We start from the raw sequence: 9,226 nt of genomic DNA on the forward strand, positions 1-9,226 counted from the left end.
GGAAAGGGTCTCAGCCTAAACATATAGTGTTAGCATAGGACTCAGATATGTCTAGAGAAGTAATAGGGTGGTCTGTGAAGGGACTATTTAAATGATGGATTGAGAAAGCTTCTGGGAAAGTATCCAGTGAGGAAAAAAAAAAAGAGTGGAGGCTCCTAAGTTTTAATCAACAACAGTGAAAAAACTACATGAGAGGGACCAGCAGTTGGCATAATGGCTATGTCACTGGACTCCCATATAGGTGACCATGGTTCGAGTCCCAGACCTGGTGGCTTAAACTCACTTCGGGCATGTGTGTGTATGTGCCCAAGATCCCGAGAGGAGAATGAAAGAGAGGGGATTGTGGTGTGACTATCCCTCACTTTCTGTCTCTCTGTCTTTCTAGTGAGTGCACGCGCCCTACAGCAAAAACCTCTCAAACAAACAAACAAACAAACAAAACAACTGCATGAGGAAGAAAAGTAAAACTGCATAGAGAACTGGTTGCAGTGTCTGCCTTTAAGCATGCTCTTTTGCCCAAATCTTGGGATACACGAGCTTGTATATTAAAGAGAATGTGACAAAAGGAAAAACAATGAGAACTCTTTTGCCAAAACCAGAACAGATATAAGAAACATGAGGGAGCCCTTCTTTGGGAGCATTCTTATTAAATGTAGTCTAAACATGGAGGCATAGAAGATTCATGGTGCAGACAATAAGGCCCTCCACATTAGCTTCTGGGGCAGCACTATCTTTAGTGTGCAACAGTGGTGGTTGCAGTGAACAAATAAATGATAAACATGACAAGAACAGTGGTAGCAGCAGCTCTGGAACACCAGAGGCCTGTATCTAAACATCACATGGAAGAAGAAAATGGTGGAAGACAAACGTTAGCTGAGAGGGCAGTGGTTATGAACACAGTTTCTGGCAATGCTTGCAAAGAATTAGGTGATGATATTATAATCTTTACCCAGTAATTTACATTATGGAATATACCTTTGCCAACTCTAGCATAGTCTTTCTCTTGTGCTCACCAGGAACACAGAGCCACAGCTTCCATAGTCACTCCAGCAATTTTCAAAAGCACTCACCTCTTTTTCTCTCTCCATATTTATTTGCTATTTTTATTCATTTATATTTATTTATTTATTATTTACATTTAATCGCTATACATCTTTTAAGTATACATGGTTTTTCCCAGCACGAATAAATTGCATTGTCAGCTGAGAAAGACATTAATATATACATTTCTATTGGTTACTTTTAAAAATTAGAAGTAAAAAATTAATTGAAATATAATTCACATACCAAACAATTCACCATTTTAAAGTGTGCAATTCAATGGTTTTTAGTATATTCAGGGTTGTGCAACCATTCCTATAATCAATTTTAGAACACTGTCATTACCACCAGAAGAAACAAAAAACGGTTTACCAATCAGCAGTAGTTTTCCATTTAACCCCAACATTACCCCCTTAATCATGCCTAGACAACCATGAATCCACTTTCTGAATCTATATATTTGCCTACTCTGAACATTTCATATAAATGGATCATATAATATTGACTGTCTTCTTTTACTTAGCATAATGCTTTCTAGGTTTACCCATGCTATATTTGTATTAGAACTTCATTCTTTTTCATTGACAAACAGTATTTTGGATGGATATAGGTAATTTTATTTAACTATTCATCACTTGATGAAAATTTGAGTTATTTTCATTTTTTGACTACTATAAATAATACCGTTATGAACATCTGTGTACAAGCTGTTTTTGGTTTGTTTGTTTATTTGTTTGTTTTTTAGTTCTCTTGTGTGTGTATACCTGAGAGTGGAGTGTCCAGGTCTTATGAAAACTCCGTGTTTCAGTTTTGGAGTAACTCAAAAACTGTTTTCCAAAGAAGCTGCATCATTTTACATTTTCAAAAGAAATGTATAAGTGTCCCAATTTCTCCACATCTTTGCCAAGAATTGTTATTATGTGTCTTTTTTTACTATAACCATCCTAGTGGGTGTAAAATGGTAATGGTATGGTTCTAATTTGCATATTTCTTTCTTTTTTTTTTTTAAAACTGGTCCCATCCTGGTAAGTTTTATTTTTTTAAATTTTTTAAAAATTAAAAAAAAATTTATACACTCAATCACATTATTTAGCTTACAACTAATTTGCATATTTCTAATGGCTAATAATGTTGAGCATCTTTTTATGTAACTATTAGTAATTTGTAAATATTCTTTGCAAAAACATTTATTCATGTCCTTTTTCCATTTTTAATTGGGTCGTATATATATATTTATTTTTATTGAGTTGTAAAAGTATTCTGTATGTTCCACATAAAAGCCTTTTGGTGGAACAGCAGGTTGTGTGGTGGTTAGGGCGCTGGACTCCCACATGGCTGACCATGGTTTGAGTCCTGGACCTGGCTGGTGGCTTGCTTTCTTACTTTCTCTCTCTCTCTCATCTTTCTCTGTCTCTCCTTGGTGAGTGCATGTACCCTGTAACAAATTTTTAAAAAGCAATAAGTAGATTTAAATTAAAAAAAAAAGTATTTTGGTGGGCCAGCTGGTGGCATGGTGATTATGGTGAATGGATCAAACATGGCCAACTGCGAGTTTTAAGTTCCAGACCTGGCATCTTGAAAAAACATGCCATGTGTGTGTGTATGTATGTGTGCCCTAAATCCTGAAAGAATAATGGAGGAGAAGGGATTATAGCATGGCCATAAGTCTTGAGGAGTGATTTCTTACTTTCTCCCTTTCTCTCTCTCTTCAGCCAGTGCATGCACTCTGTAGAAAAATATGTCCTTTGGTAAAAATTTAGTTTACCAATATTTTCTCCCATTCTCTGGGTTGCTATTTCACTTTCTTGGTTATTTGTCTTATACACAAACGATTTTAAGTTTGCTTAAGCTTATTTCTTCTGAAACACAGAAAAGCGCCACTAACAGCCTTCCCAAACTACAATCCATTCTCAGTCTCAGCTGCCCTGGATCATGGCCACATGCAGGGAGCATCTTAAAGTAGATAGATAGATTTTGCGCTATCTCTGCAGGGCATGTGAAGGCTCTAAACAAAGACATAATCTACTGCTGGGCTTTACAGATAGGAGAAACCTTAGCATTAGCCAGAGAAGGCCAGGAAAAGCTTGTTCAGAACCACAGGTCCTTCACAGTGAAGCACACGGCTATGCCTTCCCTATAAAGGAATGAGCTCAGAATGGCTCAGGGTGCAGCATTCCCCAGGCAGAGACTCAGGGTCCTTCTGACCCCCACTTTTATTTGTCTGTCCTTTCTCAATCCACAGCCCTTCCCTTAAGGGTACCTTATCTCTTCAGCCTTGGTTAGGGACAGCCACACATATGCCCAGCGTGCTCAAGGGGATCCTGTGATGCAAACCCAGGACCTTTCACATATGGGTCTAGTTGCATCACTGATGTGCCACTACTAGGCACCAACTTGTTATAAAATCCAACTTATCTATTATTTCTTTCATCCCTGTGCTTTTGATGTTATATTCAAAAATTAGTGTCTAATTCAAGGTCATGAAAATTTACTCAAATGTTTTATTCTAAGAGTTTTATAATTTTAGCAGTTACATTTAGGCCTATGATTAATTTTGAATCAATAATTTTATATAGTGTGAGGTAGATGTTTAACCTCATTCTTTTGCAGATGAATATACAGTTGTTTTAGCACTGTGTGTTGGGAACACTATTTCCCCCATTGAATTGTCTTGCCACCCTTTTGTTTGTTTGTTTCTTTTTTTTGGAGAGGTTTTCACTACAGGGTGCGTGCGCTTGCCAGAAAGACAGAGAGAGATAGAGAGACAGAAAGCGAGAAATCACCCCCTAGGGGGGATAGCCATGCCACAATCCCTTCTCCTCCATTCTCCTCTCGGGATCTTGAGCACGCACGCACACGCGCCTGGCATGAGTTTAAGCTGCCAGGTCCAGGACTTGAACCGCGGTCGACTACATGGGAGTCCAGCCACATAGCCATTATGCTAACTGCTGGTCCCTCTTGCCATCCTTTTTGAAAAGCAAGTGAACATAAATGTATGGATTTTTTTCTGGACTCTCAGTTATATTCCACCATTACCTTTATTTCTGTGCCTTTATAGTAAGTTTGGAAATTAAAACGTGTGGGAACCAGCAGTTAGCATAATGGCTATGTCGCTGGATTCCCACGTAGTCGACCGCGGTTCACATCCCGGACCCAGTGGCTTAGAACTCACGCCGGGCGCGTGTGTGTGCATGCCCAAGATCCCAAGAGGAGAATGGAGGAGAAGGGATTGCGGCGTGACCATCCCCCCTGGGGGGTGATTTCTCGCTTTCTGTCTCTATGTCTCTCTCTGTCTGACTGGCGAGCGCACACCCCGTATAGCGAAAACCTCTCAAAAAAAAAAAAGTGTGAGTCCTCCAACTTTTTTTCTTTTTATAAAACGTTTTAGCTATTTTTTTTTCCAGATAAGCTGCTTGAGTTCCCTGTATATTCTAGTTATCAGTCCCTTATCTGAGGCATAGTTTTCAAATATATTCTCCCATTTCAAGGATTGTTAATTCACTCTATTTTTTCTTTTGCTGTGCAGAAGCTTTTAAACCTGATGTAGTTCCACTTGTGTATTATTGGGATTATTGCCTGTGCTTTGGGGGTTTTATTTAAGAAGTCTTTGCCTTGTAGATGTCTCCAAGAGTTTCTCCTGTGTTATCCATCAGTAGTTTTGTACTTTGAGGTCTTAGGTTTAGATCTTTGATCCTTTTTGAGTTAATTTTTGTTAATGATGAGAGATAGGGGTCCAATTTCATCTTTCCAAATGTGGACACCAAGATTTTACAACACCATTTGCTAAAGAGATTTTCTTTTCCTCACTGGATTGACTATTTTTGTTTGTTTGTTTGTTTTGTCTAAAGTCAGTTGGCAGTATGTTTTGGGGTTTATTTCTAGGGTCTCTATTCTGTTGCATTGGTCCACATGCCTGTTTTCATGCCAATATCATGCTGTTTTTTAATCACAGCTTTGTAATATATTTTGGAGTCAGGGAGTGAGATGCCTCCTTCTCCACTCATACAGAATTGCTTTGCCAATACAGGATCTTTTATGATTCCAGGCAAATTCTATGATTTTTTTTTAATTTGTGAAGAATATCTTTGGTAATTTGATTAAGATTGCATTAAATATCTAGATTAATTTTGGTAAAATTGATATTGTGATTATATTAATTCTTCCAATCCAAGAATATGGGATATCTTTCAACTTCATTATATCACTTTCAATTTCTTTATTTAGTTTTTCATAGCTTTTCCTGAAGAGGTCTTTATTTCTTTGGTTAGATTTATTCCTAGGTATCTTATACTTTTTTGTGGCTATTGTAAACAATGAGATTCCTTTCTTCAATTCTGCCTCAATCTGCTCTTTGTTCTTTGTATAAAAATGCTATAGATTTTTGTATGTTGATTTTGTATCCTGTCACTTTACAATATTCATTTATCACTTTCAAGAGCTTTTTTGGTGGATTATTTTGGACTTTCTATGTACCTAATCATTTCATCTGCAAATAGAGATCATTTCATTTTTGTTGTGCTATTCAAATGCCTTTTATTTTATTCTCTTGTCTGAACGCATTGACTAGAACTTCTAGTACTATATTGAAAAGGAGTGGATAAAGTAGGCAACCTTCTCTTGTTCCAGTTTTCTAGTGGAAAGGCTTTCAGCTTTTCCCCATTCAGTATTATGTTAGCTATATATATATGGCTTATATTTAATTGAGAAATGTCCTTTTTATGCTTATTTTATGGAGAGTCTTAATCATGAAGGGATGTTGTATTTTATTGAATGCCTTTTCTGCAACAGTTCATATGATAATATGGTTTTTAATTTTTCTTTCTATTAATATGGTATATTACATTTATGGTTTTGCATATGTTGAACCATCCTTGGATCCCTAGAATAAAGCCTACTTGGTCATGGTGTATAATCTTTTTAATATGTCATTGGATATGAATTTCTAGTATTTTGTTTAGAATTTTTGCATCTACATTCATCAGAGATATTGGCCTATAATTTTCTTTTCTTTCTTTCTTTCTTTCTTTCTTTCTTTCTTTCTTTCTTTCTTTCTTTCTTTCTTTCTTCTTTCTTTCTTCTTTTTGTTACATCCTTGTCTGTTTTGGGAATGAGGGTGATGAAGGTTTCATAAAATGAATTTTGGAGGGTTCCTTATTTTTGGATCTTTAGAAATAGTTTGAGTAGAATGGGGGGTTACCTCTTATTGAAAAGTTTTGTAGTTCAGAAATAAAGCCATTGAGACCTGAGCTTTTCTTTGTTGGGAGGTTACTTATTACTGATACAATTTCATTGCATGTTATTGGTCTATTCAGGATTTCTGTCTTCCTGATTCAGTCTTGGTAGATGATATGTCTTTAGAAACTTGTCCATCTCATCCAAATTTTCTTATTTGTTGGCGTATAGTCACTCATAGTGTTCTCGAATGTTCTTTTTTGTTTTTGTTATATATCTTGTAATATTGCCTGTTTCATTGCAAATTTGATTTATCTGGTTCTCCTAATTAGTCTAGCTAATGGTGTATCAATTTTGTTCATCTTTTCAAAGAACCAGTTTTGGGTTTCATTTATTTTCTGTATAGTTTATTTATTCTCTATTTCATTTATTTCTGCTCAAATTTTTATTATTTCTTTTCTTCTGAAATTTTGTTGTTGTTGTTTTTCCAGTTGTCTGAGGTGTGTTCTTAGATTATTTGTGTGCCACCTTTACATCTTTTTCTTATGTGTACTAATTGGTATAACTTTCCTTTTATTACTGATTTTGCTGTGTCCCATAAATTAGGAAAACTCATGTACTCATTGTCATTGGTTTCAATGAATTTTTTGATATTAGTCTTAACTTCTTCAGTGGTTGTGAAGTAATTCAGGAGTAGGTTGTTTAGTTTCCATATGTTTGGGTAAAAGTTGGGAAAATGAGCTGAGTAAACAAGTCTCTATAAAAGACATACAAATGGCCAAAAACATGAAAAAATTCTCAACATCCCTTATCATAAAGGACATGGAAGCCAAAACCACAATGAGATACTACCTTACTGCAGTCAGAATGGCTAAGATTAAAAAACTTAAAAATTTTAAGGGCTGGCAAGGCAGTGGTGAAAAGGAAAATCTCCTACACTGTTGATGGAAATGTAAATTAGTACAGACACTGTGGAGAACAATGTGAAGGCTACTCAAAGACCTACAAACAGAAGTGCCATATGTTCCAACAGTTTCACTACTGGGTATCTACCTGAAGGATATGAATACACTCGGTTGAAAAGTACTTGCAGTGACATGTTTATTGTGTCACTATTCACAATTGCTAAGACATGGAAGCAACCCAAATGTCCACAAACAGTTGAGTGGATTGCAAAAGTGTGGCACATATATACTATGGAATACTACTCAGCCATTAAAAAACAATGAGACTCTGGCATTTGATAGAAAGTGGATGAATATAGAAAATTTACTGTTAAGCAAAGCAAGCTGAACTATTGTATGAACCCACTCAATATATACCAAATGTCTGCACTCTATGACAGAAACTTAAGAGTGCAAGTTATAGAAGCATGGAGAACAACTGTGGATGCTAGAAATTGGAAGGAGGTGAGAAATGGAGGAGGGTGAGAGGAAGGGAATCAAGGGGGAAAAGAAAGAAACAAAATATTTACTGGTCACAAAATGGAAGTGTTGATGATAATATGTATAATAATATCTTTAACTGAACTAAGTGGATTCATGATGAGAAAATTCATTTGCAAGCTGTAGTGATATACAGTGATTTAATATATTTTTTAAAAATAAATATATATGAAAGTATTATTTAAAAAAGAATGTCTTTGCTATTCTTGATCTATTGAATATCCATATGAATTTTAGATTCAGTATGTCAGTTTGTAGAAGGAATTCAGGTGGGATTTCTATAGGGTTCTATAGATCAATTTGGGGAGTATTGTCATTGTATCAATATTTAATATTTTAATCCATAAACATGGGATGTCTTTTTACTTATTTTAGTCTCCTTTCAGTTTCATTATAATGTCTTCTAGTTTTTAAGCTTTAAGCTCTGTACTTCTTTGGTTAAATTTGTTCCTAAATATTTTATCATTGTGATGCTATTACAAATGGAAATATTTTCATGATTTTATTTGGACTGTTTATTGCTAGCATATAAAAATACTGGTGATTTTTGCTAATTTATATTATATCCTAGAACTTTCATGCATTATTAGTTCAAATAGTATGTGTGTGTGTATTCTTTTTTTTTTTTTCTTTCTTTTTTTTTTAAGGTTTTTTGCAATAAGGTTGTACACTTTCCAAAGAGAGAGAAGGAGTTTAAGCCACCAGGTCCAGGACTTGAACCGCGGTTGACTACATGGAAGTTCAGCAACATAGCAATTATGCCAACTGCTGGTCTCATAAATGTTCTTTTGAAACCAAAAACTACTAACTTCTCTTTGTTTAATCAAGGATCTTTTAACTGCTTAGAATTTAAAGTTCCATGCTTCTGTCTCAGACCTTGCTTTCTCACTTTCCCTTTGTCTCTTTCTGTGTTTCTCTCGCTTGTCAAAACCACAACAGATCAGGCAACACTATTAAAATAAATGAATGAATAAATAAAATTAAATAAATTCTTTTAAAAAAGGATTTAAACTTACAGTCTTTTTCAATTAAATTAGGACATATTCTTCCTTTCATAAAGTTTATTTATGGAGTCTGTCTTTTTTCTCACCTAGGGCAGAAAGCTGCTAGGTATCTCCACCTTTGCCTGTATTTGGCCTTGGGGGTTCAACTTTACAGATGTGAAGTCTCCTCCAGCCAGTGTCCCCCATGCCAGACCCAGCACCAGCCAGGTAGGATAGCTGTTTTGTCCCCTCTTGTTCTCCTCTGCCCTTTCTAAGTTTTATTTCTCTTTTGGAAAAATATCTCTCTGGGAACCAGCAGTTAGCGTAATGGCTATGTCGCTGGACTCCCACGTAGTCGACCGCAGTTAGTGTCCCGGACACGGTGGCTTAAAACTTACGCTGGGCGCGTGTGCGCATGCGTGCCCAAGATCCCAAGAGGAGAATGGAGGAGAAGGATTGCGGCGTGACCATCCCCCCGGGGGGTGATTTCTCGTTTTCTGTCTCTATGTCTTTGTCTGTCTGGTGAGCGCACACACCCTATAGCGAAAAACCTCTCCAAAAAAAAAAAAAATTCAAAACCATTTT

The 9,226-nt window shown here is 36.1% G+C and overlaps 1 pseudogene; it reads left to right on the forward strand.

The window, feature by feature from the left end:
• The first annotated feature begins 779 nt into the window (after positions 1 to 779).
• The window catches only part of LOC102474661 (ras-related protein Rab-5A pseudogene), a 34,923-nt pseudogene continuing 26,476 nt past the window's right edge, over positions 780 to 9,226 (forward strand).

This window comes from Tupaia chinensis, unplaced genomic scaffold, assembly GCF_000334495.1.
Source record: "Tupaia chinensis unplaced genomic scaffold, TupChi_1.0 Scaffold143976_1, whole genome shotgun sequence".
Classification (NCBI taxonomy): domain Eukaryota; kingdom Metazoa; phylum Chordata; class Mammalia; order Scandentia; family Tupaiidae; genus Tupaia; species Tupaia belangeri.